The 27,266-nt window shown below is 37.1% G+C and overlaps 1 long non-coding RNA gene across 1 annotated transcript in view; it reads left to right on the top strand.

Annotated features, from left to right (window-relative positions):
* Positions 1-5,275: 5,275 nt before the first annotated feature.
* The window catches only part of LOC102024176, a 23,887-nt gene continuing 1,896 nt past the window's right edge, over positions 5,276-27,266 (top strand). The window contains exons 1-2 of the long non-coding RNA XR_262454.1: positions 5,276-5,355; positions 9,582-9,696. This is a non-coding gene — a long non-coding RNA (uncharacterized LOC102024176). The remainder of the gene's footprint in view (positions 5,356-9,581; positions 9,697-27,266) is intronic.

Below are 27,266 nucleotides of genomic sequence, written 5' to 3' on the forward strand. Positions count from 1 at the left end.
AGAAAGACTAGATTCTTCTGTCAGGTGCGATGGATGCACATTAAGACAGTAGCAGTCTTTCATGAAGCCGGTTACCCACCTTGACACTATATATTTTGCATTCCTCTTTTCTTCAAAGGAGTTGAGTTCAGTGGGTCAAACTCATTTGGTTCATTCATATTTGAGGACTCACAGTGGACAAGAGAGGAAGCAGCTATTTAGTTCAGAAATCACCATAGAGTCAGTGATTGGGGTTCTGGGAGCATAAACAGCCCCCTGAGAACCTGTGGATTCTGACGAAACAACCTTGGGAATTACACGCAGTCACTGGGACACATTGAGTTCATCAGAAATCCTGTAATTGTGTAACTCTCTAGACTCGGAAAATTCCTATTAACTTCACAAACAAGACTAGCAAATAATGAATAATGCTCACCATATGAAATTCTCATGGTTTAAACATTTTTTGCACAATTTGAAGACCAAAAGTTATCATCAGGTTGTTAGGTCCTGAAACTCGGCCAACATTTAAGGCTCTGTTAAAGAGAAAGAATACAGGGCTGAGAATGTAGTCGGCGTAGAGTGTGCTCAGCATGTGCAAAGCTCTAGGCTCAATCCTTAGCATAAAACCAATCAAACTAAAAAAGATCACAAACTTATGAAAACAAAATGCCCCTATACAACCCCCACAAGGATACCCTATAGAAAAAGGAAAGCATGTGTTAGGGGGAGGGGCAGAGTAAATAGAGAAGGAAGTCTTACCAGTGATTAAAGTTTCTTCTACAAAATGTATAAATATGTGTAGCCATGGGAACACAGCGCTAGACCCTGCTCATGGCCTTGGAAAGGGCCCTGACACGCTTCTTCTGTGGCCCAGTAAGTCCACATTTCTTCCTTATTTGAAGAGGAGCAGCAGATAAGGGAGTATAGATTCCCTTGAGAAGTTTGTGGATAATGAATATGAGTTGTAGGGGCCAAGGGTGGCCATTAACATACATGTTGGCACTGAAAAATAAGAAGAATATGCACAGAGGGCAGCTGCTAACTGGGATAGATCATCGTCCATGTGTTTGGGACCTCCAGGTACTGGTCATTCCCTGCCAGTGCCTAGCTCTAACCACGGATGCTCTCCTAGGCCCCCAGCATGCTCAGGACACAACTGTACCTGATTTCCCTGAAAACCTGTTACTCTGAGCAGAGCTGAGTGGCCAGCATGACACATCCTGGGCTTCGTTATTAAAGAACATGGATTTGGCACATGGCAGGTATTACCAGGGTGATATGAGAACCAGAGAATCAATGAATATCAGTTTTGAAAGGGCTTTCATTATTACTTATCTGTTGTTGTATCACAGATTGCTCCAGAACTGAACAGCTAAACACAGTAAGCATTCACTACTGAGTTTCTGCAGGTCGGGTATCTGGGAATGCTTCAGTGGAGAAGTTCAGATTCGGGGTTTCTCATGAAATGAGGCTGCCGTCAAGCTGTTGGCAGGGTTGCAGTCATCTGAAGGCTTACCCAGGACTGGAGGATCTGCTTCCAGGATGGCTCATTTGGATGCTGTTGGCAGGAGGCCTCAGTACCTTGTCACATGGGCCTCCCCATAAGGACACATGCCTAAGTGTCCTCATAACACAGCAGCTGGCTTCCCTCAGAAAGAATGAGGTATGTGTGTGCACATGTGTGTATGTGTGTATGTTGAGAGAAAGAGAGACAGAGTCAGGGAGATAGAGGAAGAGAGAAACAGAGAGAAAACCCCAGTGTCTGCAGTGAGAAAAGGCATAGCATCACTTCTGCCCTACTGTTCTGTCACACAGCCAGTTCGGATATAGTGTGGAAGGGAATCCATATTCAGAGGCAGGGGTCATTAAGCACCCTTAAAAATCATGTCCAGTCCCCATGAAATCCTTAGAAACTAAGCATTTTTTGTAAAGAGACAAAGCATTTTCTGTAAAACAAAAAATATGCAATTGTTAGAGTAGTTTAAGCCTCCTGAGAAAACAGGAATTTAAATCCTATTTTATATTCTGAGTAATTAGAAATGGTTCTTCTCTAAACTTTATTTATATATTAAATGTTGCAACTGTAATGTGAATTTTGACAATGTTAATTATTTTTCACTTCTTGAAAAATTACAGTTTCTCTCCTCTTCTTTCAGGGAAAATTGGGTAATTAAAGATTTTATTTTTTTAATGAATCTTAATACTTTGGTTGTATGGTTTCCAGTTGATGTTTTTATAAAGCAAAAACAAATAGACAAAAGCTTTTTGTGGTTGTTTTCATAGTAGTTAGATATCTAATTGATTTTTTACAAAATCATCCTTCTCCCCTAACAGTTCAAATGTCTTTCTAATGCTATGTGTGGATTCCAACACATGGAAAAGGAGGCTCATGAAATCAGTATAGAAACTGTATTGTTAAAAAACAACAATGTCAGGGATGGTGGTGCACGCCTATAATCCCAGAACTCAGGAGGCTGAGACAAGAGGATCGTTGGGAGTTCAAGGCCAGACTGGGCTACAAAGTGAGCTCAAGGCCAGCCTGAACTGCATAGCAAGACCCTGTCTCAAAAACACAAAAAACAAAACAAAAAACAACAAGCATGCAAGACGTGTCTACTTCACATTTTCTTTGCTGATGAGTAAACTCATTTAGGTTAAGAAAAAAAACTTAAATGTAGCATCAAAATTAAATACATTTTATACAGTTCATTAATTGCCTTTATCAAAAAGAGTTAGATGTGAAATTAGAGATGTCTTGAAAGCAGAGACATAAGATTACGGAAATGTGGGACAGCATGTTACTTCTTTGATGGTGCTCCTAATAAGAATAGGAAGAGGAAACTGATCCAATTCCAAACTCCCCAAAAGTAGGTATTGTCCTGCATTTATCTTTGAAAGCCAGTGCCCAAGCAGACTATCAGGCGCAGAGAGATTACAAAGCATTTGCTGAATGAATGAGGAGGAAAACAGTAGATGTTTTGGGAAAATAATATAACTGCGAAGCCAGTTCGCACCATAATTCCCATTCTATCCTTCACCCAATCTCCCTACACACATATTCCCAATATCCTTTGACTTCAGAGTCCAAGGAAGACAATTCTTGGCATTGGTAAATCACCAGATTTCCTAACAGCTCCTGACTTGTCACCCAATCCCAACTGAATCCCTGTTCAAACTGATATTTTAAATTCTGGTCCATAATACTAAAGGAAAAAGAATTTGCCCAACTGTTTGTTTCAGGCATTTATTTCAACACCATCCCATAAATTTCTCTGTAGTATTCCCTCCCTCAGTGAAAGAATTAAGCATGGATTTTGCAGCTGGATGGCTTCTGTCTCCTGCCTTTTTGTCCAGCTGGAGAGCTACTTACAAGTTCTTTATCTTCTTTTAGTAACGGATCTTCTTCCAGGAATCTACACCCTTGCTGCTAAACTTCCCCACAAGTTCAAAGGAGCTCTCATCTCCCTGAGATCTGCCAGTTAACTTACCTCTGCTACATGGTATTGCATTTGATAATTTAACCTCTCTTGGAAGAGGGTTTTTCTCCATCTAGGGATAAAACAAGGTTTTATCAACCTGTCAAAACCCTGGACTTTGGCACTGCTTCCAAAGGGTGTTAAAACATTCCCAAAGAACAAACCCTCTTGAACTAAGGAATCACTGAGGGGAAAGGAATGCAAGCAGGTCTGACAGGATCCACAGCTTTCCTCTGATTTATTGCATCTTGCTTTATATGAACTAAATGCTCATTCCAGTGAGTTTAGTAAAGATGAGACACTCTCTATAGATCCAGGATTTCACCATATGCTATTGGGTCATACTTACTAAAACTCAGGTGTGCTCATCATTGAATTAATAACCTCATTATTCACTGGGTTTTGGAATGTTTATTCCAGCACGTACTGTAGGGCTCCAGTATTTTTTCTTTCCAGGCAGAGATTTTATTAGACATAATTATAGTTTCTGATAAGCTATTCTGAGTTTAAAGCACATTCTTTTTAAAAGTCTGAGATCTATATCTCCAAGGTAGCCCAGGATAAATCAAAACCACTAAAAATATAAGGACTATAGTTTGTCTTTCTGTTGTTGTTGTGAGAAAAGTAATGTTCCCAAATTATAGGAAGAATGAAAACAAAAAAAAGAAAAAAAAGAAAAATATAACAAATAATTCTAGACTATTTTTGGCATGATTCCTTTTGTCTTTTGTTTAATATAAAATTTTGAACTCTTTTTTATTTATCCTGCTCTCACAATTTGCTCCTTTTGTGCTACAAACTAAGTCTACTTCATAACTGTGGCTTTTAGAGGTGATTTTGACAGGGACAGGTTTTAGTGGACAAATTTAGGCTGGGAATTTAAAAACGAAAAGAATGAAGTCTAGATAATCACGAATTTTTCATTATATTCTTTTTCATCATCAAATTATTTTTCATAAGTATTTCAGAGTATCTCTTTTCTAAACAGTAATATAATATATTAAGCACATCTGAGGGGAAATTCTACACTTGTCTTAAAGTTTATTTTTTTCAACCAACCATCAATGACAGCTTTTCATTTTTTCTCAAATACTAAAGAATCTAGTCATATCAAGAATTTGCAGAATTTTGAGTTTTATAGGAAGCCAAGTAATTTGCACATGTTTGCCAAGTGTGAAAATGTATTGCCAGTACCAATACAAGGTGAGAAGGAGCTCATAAGAATCTAATGAATAATACAATACAGACAGCCCCTCACTGAAGTCCTCCCTGCACTCAGAATTCAAATGCACCTCCCACTGGCTCAGCTTTAAAGTATAATTAAGAAAAATAAGGGGGCTGGGGATTTAGCTCAGCAGCACAACACCTGCCTGACAAGCGCGAGGTCTTGAGTTTGATTCCCCATACCAGGAAAATAAATAAATAAAAAATAAGATGGTGGGTTGGAAGATTTGGAAATTAAGCAAAGATAAAAGGGGCAGTGTTGTATGTTCATATTTATTTTACATTTGATATCCTCCCATATTAGGGAGACAGAGAAAATATCCAAGAGTATGAAGGCAGTGTTTTTAATAAAACCTTGGCTGCTTTTCTGCAGAAATGGATGCAAGTAATTTTATCTCTTTGGGGGTCATTTTCAAAGCAAGAGGAAGAAACAAATTAATAGAATCCCATAAGGTATTTTGAAAATGCACTTTTTACATGCTTTAACTTAGGTGAGGAAAAAAGTTGGGTGAAAAGGCAGGATTCCAGTCAGATCTAATTCTGCTTCATGTTATTTTTAAGAATAGAGAAAGAAAGCAAGAAGGAAGGAGAGAAGAAAAGAAGGAAGGAAGACAAGAGGGAGGAACTCAAGTCTTATCCCCTATATCAGCATTTACAGTTGATTTTTCAAAAGGTACTAACATATTTCAATATTTTTTCAATTAGATTAACTGTACACATTTCTGCGGTTACAGGTTTCTTTAATGAGAGAGAAGAATTAGATCTGTACTTTCTGACATGACAGGGAAACAAGTCAGCATAGAGCGCCTGCTGTCAAGCTGGGCTGTCATTTGAGCTCCTGTGGAAGGAACTCCTTGGGAAAGGGTATGTTTTACACTCTTGCCCTCAGCAATTCAGCTGTGCTTCATTCCAATATGCATTTTTGCCTCATGTGTCATAATAACCAGCAAACCTTGCCCCCTGGAGAGGCACATGTGGAAGATCAGGCAGAGAATGTATTTGAACCACATTCCCTTCCATGATGGCTGTAAGGCAAGCTGTTATAGAAATGGAATCAGGGCACATCTAACCCATTATGGGTTTTCTCCTGAAGGCAGGATGTGGACCAGGCTTTCTGCAGGGGTCACTGAAGTTTGCAAAACTTTCTTTGTCCCTGGCTGATTGAAGGAGCCAGAGCCGGCTCATAGTTTGGAGTGAAAATCATATGAAACTTATTTGTAAAAAAAAAAAGAAAGAAAGAAAGAAAAGAAACTTATTTGTGCCATTTTTTAATTTTCTTTATTTAACTCCAAGTCAGACATGGAAGAGAGATTACCTCCAAGTCAGGATTTGGTTTACAAGCATACTGGAACTAGAACTCAATATGGGGTGAGAATCCAGGTGAACCGGAGAAAACATGAACTCTTTATGAACCAAAGCACCACAGAATACCCCTTTCCAAAGCCTGCAGGCTGCTAAGAAGCTCCCATAAACCCCAGCTGCTTTAAAAGGATTCGTTCCAAGCAGTCTACCAGTAGCTTGCGCCCACATGCATCAGATTCAGCTGTCTCTTAAATCCGCGAAGCGTTATCTCCTGACCACGCACATACTACTGTACAAACCATATTCAATCCAGATGCCACTTTGCCACTTCCTGGTTTCCCTTCTATTATAAGTACGGCTAGTTTACAACCAGGCAACTAGAAGACCTATATCTAGGCCTCTACTATTTTTGCTGCTCTCTCTCTCCCTCTCCCTTTTTCTCTCTCTCTACTAGGGATTGAACCCAGGTGTCATGCATGCTAGACAAGTGTTCTGCCACTGAGCTATAGCTTCAATCTTTTTTTTTTTTGTTTTACTTTGAGATGAAGTCTTGCTAAGTTGCCTGAGCTGGCCTTGGACTTGTGATCCTCCTGCCTCAGCCTCCTCAATAGCTGGCATTACAGGCATGTACTACCATGCTCAGCTATCTGAAATTTTCAGTATCCCACGATGTGTACTGTATCATGATTACAAAAGAACCTACCCTAGCATGGCCAGGGTCACACACAATTCTCAGTGGACCAGCTTGATCTCCACACCGTCCTCTCTCACAAAAGCAAATTAGGATGCAAGTGATGGTGATTGTTACAGGAATAAGCTTTACGTATTTTTACAAATAATTTGCAAACAGTGATACTTAACTTTTATAACCACAATTTACTTTTGACAGTTAATCAGACACACTGATATTTCAACCCTGATCCGTTCAAAGCACCACTCACTCCTATAAGTAACTCCATGAAAGTTGTTACCAGTTATATTGTGGGAAATGGTTTCTGCATCTATTTCCTCCTCAGGGACAATATCCAATTCTTGGTCATCTCTTTATATAAATCAGTGCCAAAGTTATTGCAGGAATACAAAAAGTCATGAAAACCAAGGAAAAGGCATATTCATACCTAGAAAATTTCTAGAACAATCCTCCAAAAACTGTTAACAGTGGTTGCTTGTAAGCGGAAAACCCTGGCACACTGAAGTGAGAAACTTGCTCTTCACTATTCATTTTTTACTAATTGAACTTTTGACTCAACATTTTGTATTTAGACGAGAACATTACAATAGGTATTTACTAAGTGAACAAATAAACAGGTAAATAAAGGAACATGAGAACTAATACCCAAATAGTTTTAGCTGTACGAACTTGCGTATTGGCTGTTCCTGAGCCCTAAGTTTTAAGTCCTCTTAATGACACTTGTCAAGTTGTGTGTCAGATCAAGAGAGCGCCAACACTCTGACTATCTCTGCATCCAGGCATTCTTGGCTGAGAAAAAGATAACTCTCACAGCAGCCAGATTTTATGGGTCTAGATTTGATTCATTCAGTGGGCATGGAAATACTCACTGTTTTTCTCAGAATTAGATGTTGAAGCTTGACTGCAAAGAGCAGCTGTAGTTACCTCTTTAAGATAAAACTCAACTCAAGATCAAGAAAAATAGTTATTCTTTAGAAAAAAAAAAATCTATCTCCAACCCCAGGGAGGCAGTTTATTGAAGTGAATCTAAGAGCACTGGGTTGGGAATCAGGCACAACTTTCAAACTACCCGGAACCTCAAAGTCAACAATTGCATATTAACTGGATACAATGGAGCTTACCTGAAAAGGTTGCCATTAGGCTGAAATTAACAAATGTATGTAAAATCCAAGCTGGGCAGAGTCGCGCACACCTGTAGTCCCCGTACTCGGGCGGCTGAGGCAGAAGGATCTCCACGAATTGGAGGCCAGCTTGGACTACCTAGAGAGTTTGGTGCCAACCTGAACTACAAAGCAAGATCCTGTCTCAAAAAAAAAAAGTATGTAAAATCCCTGGTGATGAAAAGGGGCTGAACAACGAGTGCTAAGTCATAGAGGTAAGAAGTTCTGTCAGTGCCCAGCAGGGTGACTACAGATAAAAATAATGTACTGCACAGTTCAGAAGGCTAAAAGAAAGAATTCCAAACGTTCTTACCATAAAGAAATGGTAACCATTTAAGTAAATATATTTAATTTGATTTAAACATATAAAAAATACAGATTTTATATATATATACACTCAGTAAAACCTTGGATTGTGAACAACTTGTTCTACAAATTTCTGCAAGATGAACAAACATTTTTAGTAAATTTTAACTTGGTAAAGGAGTAACGTCTTGGAATACAAACAGTATGTGACACCAAATGTCACGTGATCTCAACTGAGCCAATGGTTCTATCTTTCTTCCTCTCTCTCTCTCTCTCTCTGTCTTTCTCTCTCTCTCTCTCTGTCTCTCTCTCTGCCTCTCCCTTCCCCCCGACCTTCCCCCCACTCTTTCTCTCCCTCCCTCTACAGGATTGGGGTTGATCATCTTCCAACAGCAAGTGCTAATGGAGGAGGTGTCGTCTGCAGAGGAGGAAAAAAAGGCAGAGCAATCCCTCACTTCAAATGAGATTAGGGAGATGTGTAAAATGTGGGGAAGAGTGCAAAATTTTGTAGAAAAGCACCACCCAAATGAGGCTGTAGCAGTGGGAACAATGAATCTGTTTAACAATAATGCCATGTCACGTTTCTGCAAAATCCTCAAAAGGAGACAAGAACAAGTGTCGTTGAATAGGTTCCTTGTTAGAGCTCTGCACAAAAAATATAGTCCATCAAGCTAATAGACAGCAGTGATTCTGAGAATCATCCTACATGATAACCTTCCTCTCTTCTGTCTCCCTCTCACCAGCCACAAAGGTTTTCAGAGGAAAGTGCACTTTATTTATTTTTCTTTATATTTTATATTTTCTTTATTACTTTGTATTATGTTACAATATTATAATCATTTTTATAGGAATAGTTTTGCGTTGTCAAACAAATCATTTGAGTTTCCATTATTTGTTATGGGGAAATTCACTCTGATATACAAGTGCTTTGGATTACAAGCATGTTTCTAGAACAAATTTATACATATATATAACATATATATACATATTTATATATATTTATATATATAAAATGGTACCCTATACATGATTTTTATGCTCTTATGTATGTTAAAATAAATTTAAATTATTCATTTACTTTAATAATTATTTTTATTTTTAACTTTTAAAAGAGCAGGTTACAAGAAATTTTTTTAAATCTCTGGAACCTATTACTCAAAAAGTAGTTGCTATTATTTTTACTATAAAATAGTATTATGGCTTCTTTTAATACTGGTCTTTTCCTAAAACAAGCTCTGTGGCTTTCTTAAAATGTGTAACTACACTGTGAGCTTAAGAAAGCTTTGGTCCCTCCTGTAATGAATGTACTCTGAGAATGATGTTTTTCACGTTACTTCTTTTTCCTACAGTGCAAAGATTAGCAGTGACTCACCATATCATCCGTCTGCCTTGTATAATTCTCACTCGGTCATCTTTGCTATCATCACTCTATCCAAACAGGTCAAGTTTGATAACGCCCGGTGTCGGCTGGGAGTTTATTAACCCTATCTTTCGAAGGGTGTTAGAAAGACACAAGCAGTACAGACTTCACAGCAACCTACTATGCCAAAAGGAGGTGAGTTTTATGTTTCTTGTTTTTGACTGGGGGTGGAAGTAGAAACCAATTTTTAGGACCACAGTTCCCAAATTCCAGAATGTTTGCCAAGAGATATGAGCTGTCTGATAGCTTGTCTGTCTGTTCCCTTTGCCCAAGACATCTGATGACTTGCTGGGCCGCCAGGGGCCCTGCCTTTCCCAGCGTGGAAGTGTGTGGCTCCTTCCACATTCCCTGCCCCTACGATGCCGAGAAGCAGAAACAAGGGCTGGGAGTGTTAGCCGTCCCTGAGTAAGGGGCAGCTTAGAGGGCCTGCACTGTGTTTGAGGTACTGAAAGCAGCTCGCTATTCTGCAGGCATGAATTAGAGCCCGGGCAGAAAGCGCTGCGCTCTTGCCCCGCGATGTCTTGCTGCTGCTAGGGGGGGAGAACTGTGGGCCACATTCCAAGAATTGTCCCTCGAGGGCCTGGAAGAAGGTGGCAGTATTTGTTTTCTAAGTTCATCATGCCCTCAGATTGCATTGGTGTATTATCCCTCCTCCGTGCTCTCCACCTCACCTGTTGTGCTATGCCTCGTTGCATCAGTTCTGCTCAAGTATGATTATATTCTCACTTCTTCAATTTATCATCCCTTAAAACTTTCTACTTCACATACGTTATTAGTAAATAAAGATCTAAATTAGAAATGATTATCCTCACTATCTAGTTGTCACTCTGACAATATTCCCTGGAGGTTTAGCACGCTAGATTTAGCAGATTTGCTGAAAGAATGAAGATGGTCTGTTTTTATAGACCTTTCTTAGGTTCGAGGACTCTGAAATGACTGAGACTCTCAGTCTATGGAATGACTGCCTCTTCTCTCCATGCACTGAAAATCAGTTCTCCATGCTTCGTCATTGGCATAAATTCAAGACAAGTAGATTTAACTGTGTAAAAGTTCTCAAGTTCAGAGATGACTATAAAGACCTACAAAACCATCCACTACACTTCAAAGTTGACCGACACTGGTTTTTAAAGTGATTCTGATTTCTCTGGCAATGGAGATGTGTTAAAATCAATACCACGCAGCTCCAGGACTAGGATGTCAAGATGACTTTTCAACAGTCACAAAATGAAAACACCAAACAAACCGCCTGGCAGGAAGTAGCAACCAACAAGATTTGCAGAGAGCCTTTTGGAGAAAGTTTTAAAAGGACTCAACATGCACAAATCAACCCTCCCACCTCACTCTTCCTCTTTCCCCAATTACACCCCAAAGGTGGAATTTATGTTTTGGAGGAACAAAAGGCACCCAGCGCAGGAGATTTCTAAGCTGTAACCTACCACATTCTCTTAGCAGGGTGATTCAGTCATTCCTGCTGCCCCACAACTGTCCCTTTTCCACTCTGAGCCTGGGGTATCAAAGATACCAAAGACCCTGATACTGTCCTTGTACTGACTTCTATACCATGCCTCCACCTCACAGAGCTGTGTAGCGGTGGCAGGGAAGAATGCAAGAATTTCTCTAAGCCACTTTTCTGGTTCAAGCAAAAGGTAAAGGAAATGAAGGAATTCACCAGACTATGATGCTTCGCTAGGACATGTGCCCACAAGTAGGCTATCATTATTTAAGGATAATTAAGAACCTTGCAGGCCTCCAGTCATATTTCCTGTCACAAGGACAAGATGACATACTGAGAACTCATCAGGCTTCCCTGCGCTGGTAATGAAAGTCAAGAAGGCATCATGTGAAACCCCATATATACGATTGTACACTGGCAAAAACGAACATGAAAAATACTACAGTATTCAAATTATTTTTAAAAGAAACAGAATTAGGGGAATATAGAAATTTTTCATTCATGGATTCACAAAAAACATTTTAAAATACATAACGCAAGGTATCTATGCTGTTAAATAAATGAATGGCTTCTGTAACTCTTTGCTTCTGCTCTTAAACACATGCACGTAAGTGGCTCCGTAGTTCAGAGTACCTCTGACAATCCACCTCAATCACAGATTTTATTCTCTCTCTCTTTTCTTACTCACTGCAAGAAAAAATAGTACCAAGCCTGGGGCAGGAAGTGGGGGGTGGTGAGACTCGTCTGTCTGCTTCCAAACTAAGAGGTAATGATTCTTTTCACAGAGAGTATTTTTAAAAAATGATGTACAATTAAAAAGGTCACCTCTTTCTCATTTTTTTACTCTACCTAGGAGTTAATGCCAAAGGCATTAAATCTGATGGCAATGACGTTTATTATTTTGTAATATTCTCTACACAATCAATAATTTGTTAGTTGGGACTTGGATGGTCCCTACCTGTTTTTTATTGGTATATTTTAAATATGCATAGTAATAACATTCAACATAGGAAATGTGTACCTGTACATCGTATATCTTCATTGTTTTTTTCCCTCCTCTACTTTGATGGAATTCACTTGATGGAGAGGGGAACATATATATATATATATATATTTTGCTGGCTGGCTAGATGTGTGATTAATTACAGTGACTCACAATTTCCATTCTGGCTTTGCATCTTACCCTGGTAGCCCCAGGAAAATAGTTTAAATGTCTTTATACCTTGGCTTTCTCATCTGTAAAATAGAACTAAGAATACCGGTCTTCCTCAGTTATTCAGTGGGAATTAATGTTTGAAGTTTTCTAATGAAAGACTCTGAGTGTGCCGAGGGCTATTATACAAACAATAAAGCTGTATTTGTACACAGCTGGGCATGATTCACAAGAGCAAAGAAAAATTCCATTAAACTCCACATCCTGCCAAGACCAGGAAGTTTATCTGTCTACCCTTTGAAGGTGTATAGTCAAATACTGTGTTCAACAGAAATATAATATAAGCTACCTATGTCATTTTAAAGCTTCACGTTGCCAAAGCTTAAAAGTAAAAAGGAACAGGTAAATTTTTCTTAATAACGTTGATTTTGCTTAATATATTCAAAATATTACCTCAACATATAATTAAGTATTAGTGAGTTATTTTATAATTTTTTTTTGAAATATAATCACAATATGTATTCTAATCTGACCTAAAGAACAATCCTCCTGCCTTGGCCTCCTGAGTGCTGGGATTACAGGCATGTGCCACCTTGTCTGGCTGTAATTTTACCTTTTTAAGCTGTCTTTGAAACCTAGTGAATATTTTATACTCACAGCACATGTTTCAAATGTATATCAGGTATGTGGCCAGTGGCTCTCATACTGGAAAGCAGCAGTCTAAGGGCTATCAGTGCTGTCCATTAGTGACTCTGTTTGCTCTTAGGTGGATGGTTTGGTAGAGTCAAATGTGTTTCACTTTCGTCCTCTGCTGTGTTGGGCATCCAAGATGATGACCATACAACATCCTTGCTTCTAGCAGCACTCAGAAGACCAGCAAGACGATAATAGAAGATTCTCTAGAGCAGTGGAAAACCTATGGCACAGGTGCCTCGGTGGGTTGTTTGTATCATTGAAAGCTCTGAAACGTTTGTCACCACTGCTCTAGAGGGAAAAAGGAGTAAGTCTTCACCATTTGTCCCATCCTCACAGCGGGATGTCTGAGATGCTCCTGGAAAGTCTCGTCTGTGTTTCCTACCATGACGCCCAGAACAGACTCGGCATCCCACAAAAAATACACCAATCACAGCTCACATCTGAGACTCCACTTCAGAGCATTCAGTCAACTTTGATTGTCACTGAAGTTCATGAACAGTTGAAGTACAATCAACAAAATTCTTTTTGTTTTGTTTTGTTCCATTTCATTTCTTTGTGAGGTAACTGCCATTGCTGAATTTCTTTATGCTTTGTTGTTGTTGTGTGGTTGATTGGTTGTGTTTGTTCATGGTTTTTTGCTGTTGAGTGTGTATGCGTTTTGTTGCAGCTTATTGATTTGTTGTGTTTTACATTAATTGGTTAGTGCTGGTTGTACTTGTGTTTGTGTGTGTTTTTCACTAGAATTGCCTCGAATTATTAAGGAAAGGAACTATCACTGAATTTTATCCTTCATACTCATTTGCTAGACAAATCCTAACTGAAAAATAAGGGTTCTTTTCAGAATCAATTTGAAAGCGCCACGCCACAACATAATTGTCCATAATGACTTGTACAGTACAAATGCTCAAGGAAAAGTGTGATACACATGGAGACATGCTTATTATTTCATCTTCCCACTGATCTTTGATAATCTCTTTCCTTTTTGTTAATTTCAGTTCCATATTGAAAATATTTTGTTTGTTTTTACCTTAACCCCAGCCACAAATTTGCCCTAGAATTTGTGCATTCTCCTGCTCTAAACTCATTATCCATGCCCTTCCTCACTAATTTCTGGCAGGATCTTGAATCTTTCCTACCTGGCCTCAGGGCATCAGATAATTATTGAGCATCTACATGGGTGAAACCTTATGCAGGGCACCATAGAAAATGCTAACATAAGTATGACAAAGGACCTGCCCACAATATGTCTATATCTGGGAGAAGTAGTAACAACATATACTAATAAAGTGAAAGAAGGACCAACCTAAAGAGGAAATACAAAGACTCCTCTATACATTTGTGTATTAATCAATTCAGATTGTCATAATAAAATATTATAGACCAGGTGATTTGAAAAATAGCAATTGATTTTGTCATCATTCTGAAGGCTACAAGTCCTAGATCGAGATCCTACAAGGGCAGTTTCTGGCAAAGGATCTCTTCCTAGATTGTTGATGGCCACTTGTCACTGTGTGCTCACATGGCCTTTCCTTAACATATATACCTGGAAAAAGAATCCTGTCACTTCTTATACAGACATTAATCCCACCACACCAGAGCCTACCTTCAAGACCTCATCTAACTCTAATTAAACTACCAAAGGCCCCATCTGGGGTTAGGCCTTCAACATATGAATGGCAAAGGGACACATGTATTGAGTCCATCACAGATAATCTGGAAGTAAAGAGACCCTACTCAGTTGAGTTATTAGCAAAGCTTTTATGGTAGAGATTGCACCTGATATAACCATGAAGGTGTCTTTCTCTGTGGGTACTAATTGAAGTCACTCATCAAAGGCCAAATAGATGAGAAAACTTTTGTACGTCAGTGCAGCTATTTCTGGATGGTCTAAACCCTGACATTTGGCTCGTGTGGCCTTCACCCCTCTTTCCTTAGCTTTAGCCTTGCATATTGATTAGCCTGCTGAATATCTCCACCTTTATGACTCACAAGTATCCAACTCACTGTGTCCAAAACAGAATCCATTATCTTCCACAAGTTAGACTGTTCTTGCTTCTGTAGTCCAAACATTTTTGGAACTGACACCATCCACTCAATCATTCAAGCTAAATATCTCCTTTTGCTCCTGAAGCTAATCACCTAATATGCTGTCAAATTCACCTTTTATCTTTCTCATTTGCATGTCCTCCTCACAATTTCCACCAAATATGTTATACTTTAGATCATTATATCTTTCTTTGGAGCTTCTGAAATATATTAATTATTCTATTTTAATATTAATAGTTAGCATGTATTGAGAGCTTCCTATATAGTCTTCCTTGTACACCTTATATGTATTGTTTCTTTTTCATATTCGTAGCTATCATTATTTGCATTTTACAGATGAGGAAATCAGGCCAGCAGAGAGGCTAAGGAATGTGACCATTGATACACAGTTGCTAATTGTCAGAAGCTATTTTAAATCCCAGCACTCTGCATCCAGAACTTGCTCTTCATCCTGACCCCAGTGTATTCTGTCTTCTCAGTAGTGAGCTCCCTCCCTCCAACTATTCCCCTTTCATTCATCCTCCATGCCTTTGCCAGAATGATCTGTCTAAATGCAAATCTGGAGTTCTGCATCTCTGGCTCTGAATTCTTCAACAGATTCTACTTCCTGTAGACTAAAACTCCATTGTGCCCAGGACAACCAGGCCCTCTGGGTTGTAGCCCTGGCTTTCTCTGCAGTTTTATCTCCTTTCGCTTTCTTATCTAACACTGTTTTACTCCAATGCTCTTAGCTACTTACTGTTCTCTGAATATTCCACTCCCTGCCTCCAAACTGATATCTCTTTCTTCATCAGTTTACCGCGTTCCTCCCTATTCAGGCTTTAGACATTTGTAAATCCTATGTTAGACAGTTTCTGTGAATGTTCGTTGAGACCAGGCCCTCATGATATAGGCCAGTTAGGCAAAAAAATCATTGCTAAAAGTGAACTCCTGAGTAATCACTTTGTCAAATGGTCAACTTGTTAACTTTTTTTTAAACTTCCAAATGTTACACTATTTAGAGAAAGTTTATAATAATTCATATTTAATGGGTTGATTTGTAGTTTTTTGAAGATTTTTATGAAATTATGGCTGACCAGGTAAATTAACTGATCCTGGAATCCTGGAGCATGGATTTTTTACTCTTTGGTCTCTGTGTCCTCTGTACTGTATTCATACTCAACTGAGGCACTCATTACTGAGGGCTGATTATTTTCACATATCTAAGGTCCTGAGAAGATTGTGAATTCCATACAGGTCTGGCCTATGTCTTTTTCTTTCTCATCCTATTACTCAGTGGAATGTAATATATGGGACAGTTTCAGTGCATATCACATGAATCTTAACCACTCGAAACATGACCACTCTCATGTATTACTCCTTCATAGAGCAAGATAAGTTATTATACTCAACAAAATATGGAACCATAGAAGGCAGCTAAGGTGTATACTAATGCATACTCCTAACATTTTTGGGATCCACTTAGAGTATAAATGGAGAACCATATATCTACCATATACTAAAATATTTTAAATTTATAAAAGTAAACAAGCTATTAAATATAAAATATTCTATCTTTTCACCTTAAAGAATGTGGTTTAAGTTGATGTGGATGACTGGATTGAATTTTGAATTCTCAGTGGCAGTATGAAGCCCTGATCCTTGGGTCCTAAATCCTAAAATCCTTCTTTCTGTTCTCAGTTCAGTTGTGCAATGTGAAGTAACACACACACACACACACACACACACACACACACATACTCATATAGATACCTCACCACCTTAAATAGCTGCCCCTTGGCTACTCTTTGATGCCACAGTGGTACAGTTTACCCTCAGGAGCCCTGGTGGACTGATTAAGATTTAACTTAATATGAGGTCATTGGGGCAAGGATTTTCTGGCCTCTCTAACTAGATTCCCTGGGCTTTCAGCTACTAAATAGTATGCTAGAAATAGAAGTATATCCATGGTATATTAACTTCCAAAAGCATAGTTTGGAGGTTTTAAGAAATCTAAATGAAAAGGCAAAAGAAACTAGAAGAACTTCATAAACACATGGAAATTAAATAGCACCCTCCTGAGCAACCAGTGTGTCACAGATGAAAATTAAAGAACAAATCAGACAGTTTCTACAATTAATTGATAACAACAATACAACATACCAGAACTTATGGGACACAATGAAAGCAGTCCTAAGAGGGAAATTTACAGCAGTGAATACCCATATCAGGAAAACAGAGCAAGTGCAAATAAATAATCTAATGGTGAACCTCAAAATTCTAGAAAAAGAGCAGGCTAACCCAAAAGCTCATATGAGGGGGTAAATTATAAAGATCAGAGAAGAAATTAAAGCATTGGAGACTAAGAAAACAATACAAGGAATCAATGAATCAAAGAGTTGATTCTTTGAAAGATTAAATACAAATGACAAACCTTTATCCAAACTTATCAAAAAAAGGAAAGAAAATCCTCAAACCCATGAAATTATGAATAAAAAGAGTGAAATCACAATGGACACTGCAGAAATCCAGAAGGTCATATATACCTTCTTTGAAAACTTGTATTTTAATAAGATGGAAAATCAAGAAGAAATGGACAGATTCCTAGATACATAAGAATTACTAAAGCTGAATCAAGAAGACATAAAAATTCTAAATAAACCAGTATTAATCAATGAAATTGAAGATGTAATTAAAAACCTAACACAAAGAAAAGATGAGGCCCTGACAGATTCACTGCTGAACGCTATAAGAAATTTAGAGAAGACCTAACACTATTACTTCTCAAACTCTTTAATGAAACTGAAAGGGAAGCAATACTCTCAAATTCATTCCTGGAAGTACGTATTACCCTGATACCAAAAGGAGAGAAGGAACCAACTAAGAAAGAGAACTACAGGCCAGCCTTACTAATGAACACAGATGCAAAAATCCTCAATAAGATACTGGCAAACAAGGCGCTGGGGATTTAGCTCAGCAGCACAGCGCCTGCCTGGCAAGCGCAAGGTCGTGAGTTCAATTCCCGATACTGAGGAAAACAAACTAACAAACAAAAAAGATACTGGCAAACAGAATGCAGCAAATCATCAAGAAGCTTATGCATCATGATCAAGTGGGATTCATCCCAGGGATGCAGGGATGGCTCAATATATGTAAATCAGTAAGTGTAATACACCATATTAACAGAGCCAAGGACAAAAATCATATGATCATCTCAATAGATGCGGGAAAACACTTGACAAAGTCCAGCACCCATTCATGATTAAAAAACCCTACAGAAAATTGGAATAGAGGGTCTTTATCTCAATCCAATAAAAGCCATCTATGACAAACAAACATTCAACATCATACTAAATGAACAAAAACTGAAAGCTTTCACTCTAAAATCAGAAACAAGACAAGGATGTCCACTATCTCCACTCTTATTCAACATAGTCTGGAAACCTTAGCCAGAACAATTAGACAAGAGAAAGGAATAAAAGGAATAATGATAGGAAAAGAAGCAATTAAATTATCATTATTTTCAGATGACATGTGACTCTACATAGAAGACCCCAAAAACTCCATTAAAAAACTGCTAGATTTAATAAGCAAATTCAGTAGCGTAGCTGGATACAAAGTCAACACTCAAAAATCAATAGCTTTCCTGTACAGGAATAATAAACACACTAAGAGAGAAATTAGGGAAACAACACCTTTCACAATAGCATCCAAAGAAATGAAATACCTAAGAATCAATCTAATGAAGGATGTAAAAGACTTCTACATTGAAGACTACAGTACTCTCAAAAAGAAGATTGAAGAGGATATGAGAAAATGGAAAGATATCCCTTGCCTTGGGTAGGAAGAACCAGTATATTGAAAATGGCCACACTTCCAAAACCGTTATACAGATTTAATGCAATTCTGATCAAAATTCCAAGAGCATATCTCACAGAATTAGAGAACACAATCCTAAAAGTCACCTGGAACCAGAGAGACCTACAGTAGCAAAGGCAATTCTGGGCAACAAAGGCAAAGTAGGGGGCATCACAATCCCTGATTTGAAATTATACTATAAAGACACAGTGATAAAAACAGCCTGATTCTGGAAAAGAACAGACCCAAAACTTCGGGGGTAAAGGAACACTTCACCACTGTTTGTAGGAGTATAGACTGGTGCAACCACTATGGAAATCAGTGCGGAGATTCCTCAAAAACTCCAACTAGAGTTCCATTCAACTGAGCTATTCCCCTTCTTGGTATCTTTCTGAAAGAATTAAAAGCATCGTACCACAGCAATATAGGCACATCCATGTTTATAAAGGCACAGTTTGTAGTAGCTAAATCTTGGAAACAGCCCAAATGCCCATCAAATGATTAATGGATAAAGAAAAAGTGGTCTTTTTATACAGTGGAGTATTATTCAGTTACAAAGGACACACTTGAGACTTTTATAGGTAAATGGATGCAACTTGAGAACATACTCATAAGTGAAATAAGTCAGTCTCACATGTGTAAACATCATATTGTCTCAGTGTAAGAAGCTGAAAGAGTAAATAAGATCCAAAATGAACAATAGATACTGGAAAATGGGAAGAAACTGTTCAAAAGAAACTAGGATGGGGGAAAGGAGAAAAGAAGAAAGGGAAAAGGAAAAGTATACACACACACACACACATATGATAGTTAACATAGCTATACTACTAATTTCTATTAGTTCATTGAAAAGAAAGATTTATGCTTACATCTTTCAATCAGTTTTTCATGCCTATAACTTGTAATCTGGGCAACTACTTTGAAGATAACAATAAGAAAATGTGCTAGCCGTTGTTACTATCCTTCTATACTGGTTTGAAATTTTTGATCATTATTTTTAGTGTTTTTTCTCTTTAAAACAAGAAGTCCCCAGTTTATACTCCCTTATGGCTAAGTAGTACTCCGTTGTATAAAAAGACCATATCTTTTTTTATCCATTCCTCTGCTGGTGGGCATTTGGGTTGTTTCCAAGATCTAGCTATTACAAATTATACTGCTATAAACATGGGTGCACATATATCTCTGTGGTATGATGTTTTTTTAATTCTCTCAGTAAGATACCCAGCACAAGAATAGCTGGATCAAGTGGGACCTCTAATCCTAGTTTCTTGAGGATTCTCCATACTGATTTCCACAGTGGTTGCACCAATCTACATTGCCAACAGTGGAGAAGGGTTCCTTTTTCCACACAGCACCCCCCAGCACTTGTTATTGGTTGATTTTTTGATGGGAGCCATTCTTTCTAGAGTGAGATGGAATCTGTGTTATTTTAATTTGTATCTGTCAAATGACAAACATTTTTTTCATACATTTGCCATTTGTATTTCTTCATCTGAGGAGTGTATATTCATCTCACGTGCCCATTTTCGGGTTGAGTCTTTAAATTTGAAGGATCTGATCTTTTTTCAATTCTTCACATTTTCTAGATATAAGTCCTTTGTCTGAGGGACAATTGGCTAAAATTTTGCCCACTCTGTGGGTTGTCTTTTCACTCTGTTGGTGATTCTTTTGATGTGCAAAAGCTTTTTATTAAGATGAGATACCAGTTGTTGACTCTTTAGAGTATTTCTCATGCAGTTTGGATTCTGTTCATGAAGTCTCTGCCTAAACCTATGTGTTCAAGATTTCTACCTATTTTCTCTTCCATACACTATAGACTTTTTAGGTAAATGGATGGAACTCAGAACCATACTCATAAGTGAAATAAACCAGATGCACATGTGTAAACATCATATTATCCCCCTAGTGTGGGAATCTGAAAGAGTAAATAAGACCAAAAATGTACAATAGATATTGGAAAATGGGAAGAAACTGTTCAAAAGGAAAAAGAAATGGGGCTAGGGAAAAGGAGAAAAAAATGAAGGGAAAAGAAAAGAAATATATATATACACAAAAGATAGTTAAGATAGTTATACTACTAATTTCTCTTAGTTCATTGAAAAAAAAGGTTTGTGCTAATACTGTTTGGACAATTAAATGCCTCTATCTTGTACTCTGAGTAACTAATTTAAAGATAACAATATGCAATGTTAACCACTGTTACCATCCTATCAGCTTATTTTGAAATTTGGGGTTTTTTTCTCTTTAAAATAAAAAAAGTAATTATAATCTATTTTGTGAAAAATTACATGATATATACATGTGAATAGAAAAAATCTAAACCAGACTACCTTAAATTTATTATGGTCAAATTTATTTATTATTACCTTAAGATGGTGAGATCAGACATGATGTTTTTCTTTTTAGTTACCTATATTTTATGCTTCCATTATGATTATGCATCATGCGAGCTATTTAAAAATGAAAGTCAAAATCAAAAACATAAAAATATTACCTTACTTACACTGGGATAATTTCTACACTCTTTAAGAGAAACATGATATTTGTTAAAACCTCAGAAATTTAGTGCTTCCTATCCAGAAATAGTCGAGAATTTATTAAATATGCCAGAGAACTCATTGCCTTGTGAGGAAAATACATGTAGCTATTGAAATTCTATATCTCAGACATGCATTCATGAGGCTATGAATGTATACATTTATACTGAATCATATAAAATACTAACTATACAGAGCATATGTGTTCATTCTGGTGCTCAAAATTCTATGTACAGAGAAGTGCTCTGTTCTCCACAGGGACTGTCACTAACTCACTGTCTGAAAGTAGGAATGCTGATGTGGGCCTCAAACACTAGCATTGGAGGATAAAACTAGTCATCAGCAAAATGTGTGCAGGGCCTCTGAGAGCAACCATCTATCTATGTAGCATTACTACAGTAACATGGAATGTGAAAATTATTATTTATTACTATTTCAGATAATTTTAAGGATTGTTCCTGTATGTGCAGGCACATCCGCCATCCCCACATACATATGCAAATTGAGACTGAAGCCTGCATGCTTCTATGCATAGCATTTTAATACCTTTTGATGTACTTTTTATCCGCTGAAAGTAGCTTTATGCCCAGAAGTAGAACCAGAATAATCATCATATAAATTCTCAACAACCTCAGTGAATAAAAATTGACCCAAATATTTCCTCAAAGTGTTTAAGCCATCTATTAGTTATAAACTATGCCTCTTGGAATGTATTTTTTTAGAAATTAGTTTTCAATTAGTATTTCCTGTCATTTGTAGTGTTACATATAAACAAGAATGTGGACATTTCTATTTTAAAAGGATTCTACCTAGCCAATAAATATTCACTCCAGGATAAATATCTGAAGAAAAAAAATATTCTAATCCCAAATGAACTGCTCATTTCCTCCATAGCCCCCCTCAAATCAATCTGTTTAAAAACAAAAAAGTGTTATGCATTCAAATGGTTGAAGCATTGTTGTCAATTTTATTTTCTCATAATACCAGAATACACATATAATTGGCTCCATGAGCTACACAAACAGCAAGTAAGCAGTCATAAAAATATTATACAGTGATAGAAAATCTGAAACATTGAACACAGTAGCATGCCATATTCACACTCAAAATCCTATATTCATTATGTTGCCTTGGTTAGGCAGTTCTCTACTGATTGTAATGATGCACTCTAAAAGCTGGGTATCTGGACATTAGAACACATATATGCTTGTGATCAGTATTTGTTATGGTTTGTGTCTAGATCCCCCCACAAAGCCTCATGCAGTCATGGGGGCAGGTTCTAGAGTTTGTGATTGATTCATGGTCCAATGCTGGGATTATGGGTGTGAGAGCCACACCTGCCCTGGGCGGGCAGCCTGTATACACTACAAGAAAGAGAAAGAGGCTGGCTCTTGCTCTTCTCCTCTTTTGCTCTGTTGCTTTTGCTGTCTTCCACTGCTACAAACTGTTGCCCTCTGCCATGTGCCACTCTGCCTTGGAGCCAGCCAATTATGAACCGGAATTTGCACAAACTGTGAGCTAAATAAACCTTTCCCTCTTTAATTTTGGGAGTTGGATATTTTGTCTCAGCAACAAGAGAAAAATAACCAAGACAATATTGAATCTGGTAATTACATTTATAAGATAGATCTTAGAAGCCTACATGTTACTTATAACTGAGCTAGAACTGGAACCTCAACACTCTTTATAACATTGTTTCTAAGAGGAAATACATTCACCAACGTAATTTAGGGAGTTATATAATCACCCTCCATCTATGTTTTCTTCCATAGTTTAGGGCAGTGATGGTGAGACTTTTAGAAACAGAAGTCCAAACTATCACCCAAAACCCACTTATTTATTGCAAAGTGCCAACATCACAATTAAGCCTTAATACTGAGGTTTTAGTTTAGAAAAAACAACTCATATATTAAAAGACAAGCGCAATAACAGGGCTTTCACTGATAGAAACAGCCTGCTGTAGCACGTATGCTATAGGTTCCCCACCACTGGTTAAGGGAATAAGGTACCCACCCTCTTATATTTTCTGTGGACAAAAGAAGGGACACACTGGCTGTTAAATTCTCTGGTGCTCCAGAATTCTGAGGTGGTCTGTTTCTCTTTTTTTCTTATCTTCCTTTTTCTTTTTTGCATCGGAAATCAAATTCAGGACCTTGCATTTGCCAGGCAGGTACTGTGCCACTGAGCTATATCCTTGACTATCTTTTCCTTTTTTAAAAAAAATTAATTGTTCTAACTACAAAAGAAATGTATGCTGTTGTTATAAAAATTAACAGGGCAGAACGTAGAATTTAAGAAATGACCATTTCCCATGATCCTATTCTTCAGCAATACTTGCTAGCAGTGGTTTGGTGCATAGTCATTATATGCTTTTTGTGCTTTAGCTTTGTGTCTCTTGCATTTAGAAAAATCAACTATATTGTAAACCTTATTATGCAACTTCCTTCTCTTGACATAAAAAGTGATGTTGGCCTTTTTTTTCTGTGCACATGCATCTTAGAATTAGAATTTTTGGATTGAAATGTACACGTACTTAGAATTTTATCAATATGTAGACAACTTTTACCCTAAAAGCTTTTACCAATGTACCTACTCATCAGTTTGAAATAAGTGCCTGTTTGTTCACAATCTCACTAATGATGAAGGACGTAGATCTCTTCACAAATTTGAAAGGAGAGAAAATGATTTTAACATTCTTATTTCAATTCACAAATTATTAGTTCACAAATGTGTTTTAATTATTAGTAAGATTGAATATTTTTAATATGTTTGGTCACTTTTACTAATTTCATATATTTAAGGGCTCTTTGTTTTCATTTAAGCTGTTTTTTCCCCTTTATTTTGTAACAATTTTGTTCATTTGTTACATTATGTCTTTAGTGTTGGTACTAAAAATACTTTTTCTATATTTTTGTTATCTTTGATTTGTCATTCTTACATTACATAGAATTTTAAATTTTTATGTGGTGTCATTCCTGGCATCCGGGTTTCATGCTATTTTTAAAAACAACTTTGGCCAGGGTTATAGCTCAGTGGTACAGCACCTGCCTGGCAAGCGTAAGGTCTTGAGCTTGATTCCCAGTACCAAAAAATAAAAAACAACATTTCCAATTCAAAATTGCAAAAACAGTTACTGCTATATTTTCTTCTATCACTTAAAACTTTGATCCATGTAGACTTCTCTCTCAAATGGCTTGCCAATTATTTCAATTTGTGGAATTGACAATTCATTTGTGGAATTTTCCATTCTAATTTGAAGTGCAACCTTTTTTAGACTACTTATTTTTTTTCTATTAATCTATAATAAATCCTGCTGTGGTATTATGTTATTTTCACTACTATATTTTTGTAACATAGTTTAGTATGTGGTGATATAGGTCTCCTCCTCTCCCTTGTCTTCTTTTTCAAAACTTTCCTGAATACCCATTTCTTGTTGTTTTGCTGTTCTATTCATTTCATAGGGTTTCTGAAAATATATTTTTAGTGTTTTGATTTTTTTGGTTTTTCTCTGGTACCGGGAACCGAACTCACGACCTTGCGCTTGCCAGGCAGGCGCTTTTGCCACTGAGCTAAATCCCCAGCCCCTATTTTTAGTGTTTTGAGATTGCGTTTGATTTATAAAAAAATTCAGGGAGAAGTGACAGTTATTTAATATTAAGATCTGTGTAAGGTTTCAGCATACATTTTACCATCTTGTTCAATTTTTTCATGCGTCTCAGAAGAATTTCAGACTTTTCTTGTTTTAAAAACTCTTATTCCTTATTAAATTTATTTCCAGGTATCTTATAGTTTTGTTACTATTGTTTAGCTGTTACTATGATTGAGAAATCTTTGCCATCATATTTTCTAACTAGCTATTTTTATCAGAAAAGTTGATTTTTGTATAATTATTTTGTTTCTAGTCACATTATGGAAACTTTATTATTTATAATAATTTTACATTAATTATATTAGATTTTTGACATATAGTTATATCTTGAATAACTGATGATCATTTTGCTTTTTTGTGTGAAAAAGCACTTGCAACTCAAGAGTATTTTACTGAATTTATGCAATTGGTTTGCTAGAGCTGGCTCTGGCTCACATTACATACAAGAGCTGATTGTTTTGTTCCTCAGGCATTTTGCAAGCTGGCTGGCAGACATTTAAGTTAGTGACTTGAAACTGGTAAAGACTGGGACTATTCACACTATGGAAATCTGCAAAGACTATTAATCAGTACTACTGTTGGAGTCCCCACTCCAACCCAACAGCCCCAATGTCTTCTTAACTATTTACCAGGACATCACTGGATTTACTACATCGTAGACAAAAACAAATAGAACCTTGGTCTTTTAAAAGCTTCCAGAAGTGAATACAGATTATGATTAGAACTCCATCCAATAGCTAACAATCTTACCTAAAATCCTTCCCTACTTCTGGGGAGTAGGGAGAGATGTTACTGTGCAATAGTTAAAATAGTTATAAATTCTGGCTTGGAACCTGAATTTGAATTTAAATTTAATAAACTGTAACTATGTGGAAATGCAAATTAAAACAACACTGAAAGCCAGGGCTCATAGCACATGCCTGTAATTCTAGCACTGTAGGAGGCTGAGGTAGAAAGATCACAAATTCAATCCCAACTGAGGCAATTTAGCAAATTAGTGGGACTGTATCTCAAAACAAATTTTCTTCCTAAATAGATGGAGATTTACTTCAAGCCAAATCAATCCCTAGTTCCACAGAAAAAATTTTTAAAAACCAAACAAACAAAAATATACCACATTGAGATACTAAGTAATTAGGAAAGGTACCACAGAAATGGGAACCCTCATTTTACTAATAGGTTATAACATAGCACTACCACATTGGAAAATAGTTCAGCCATTCCTCAAAATATTAAACATGGAGCAACTAGATGATCTAGCAATACTTGCCCTAGAAATATACCCCCAAATTTTGAAAATATGTGTCTACACAAAAAATAAATGTTCATAGCATTATTCACAATAACCACAAAAAAAGAAATAACCCAAATGTCCATCAGTTGATGAATAAACAAAATGTGGTATATCCATGCAATGAAATATTATTTGTCCATAAAAATATGGATATTGAAAAAAAATCAATGAATAAAATAGAGATATTTTGCAAATCTGATAAAGGATTTGTATCTAGAATATGTAAACACTCCTACAACTCAAAGATAATAATGCAATTAAAATACAGGCAGAGGATATGTAAATAGGCAGGTTTTCCAAGATGTATGAATAGCCAAGTAAGCATATGAAAATATATTTAATATCATTAGCTATTAGAAAAACACCAATCAAAACCACAGTGGAGTAACCATTCTCACCCACTGGGATGACTATAGTGAAAATGATAGATAACAAGTACTGGTACAGACGTGAAGTGGGACCCCCATACTCTGCTAGTGGGATGTGAAGTTGTGCAGCACTGAGGAAAACTGTCTGCATGTCTCTCAAGGGGTTGAAATGCAGAAACTCCAACCCTAGTTAAATAGCCAAGAGGATCAGAAATATATTTTCACACAAAAACATGTACATAAATTTTCAGAGGAACAGTATTCATAATATAGCCAAAAGATGTGGAAAACCAAAATGTCTACCATTATTTACATAACAATAGATAAACTGTGTGATTTATCTGTAAGTGGAATATTATTTGGCAAAAAGCACAAAATAAATGAAATGCTGATGTATGCTACAACATGAACGAGTCCTAAAAACATTACACTGACAAACCAGACAAAATGTCACATATTGTATAATTTAATTTATATGAAATGTCTAGAATAGTTAAATTCTATCAAAAAATTTCTTAGTGATTACCAGGGCCAAAGGAATAAAGGATGAGAGCTAACCTTCTTTTCAGTCCTGGCCTTCCTTCCGGCCGTCACACCTCACTGAGGGTAGTCACTGATGAGGTAACCCACTATTTTTCGCAACCCCTGGGCTGTAACTACTTGTTGGATCTT

The sequence above is a fragment of the Chinchilla lanigera genome, unplaced genomic scaffold (genome assembly GCF_000276665.1).
Source record: "Chinchilla lanigera isolate Chin_1 unplaced genomic scaffold, ChiLan1.0 scaffold00047, whole genome shotgun sequence".
NCBI classification, from domain to species: domain Eukaryota; kingdom Metazoa; phylum Chordata; class Mammalia; order Rodentia; family Chinchillidae; genus Chinchilla; species Chinchilla lanigera.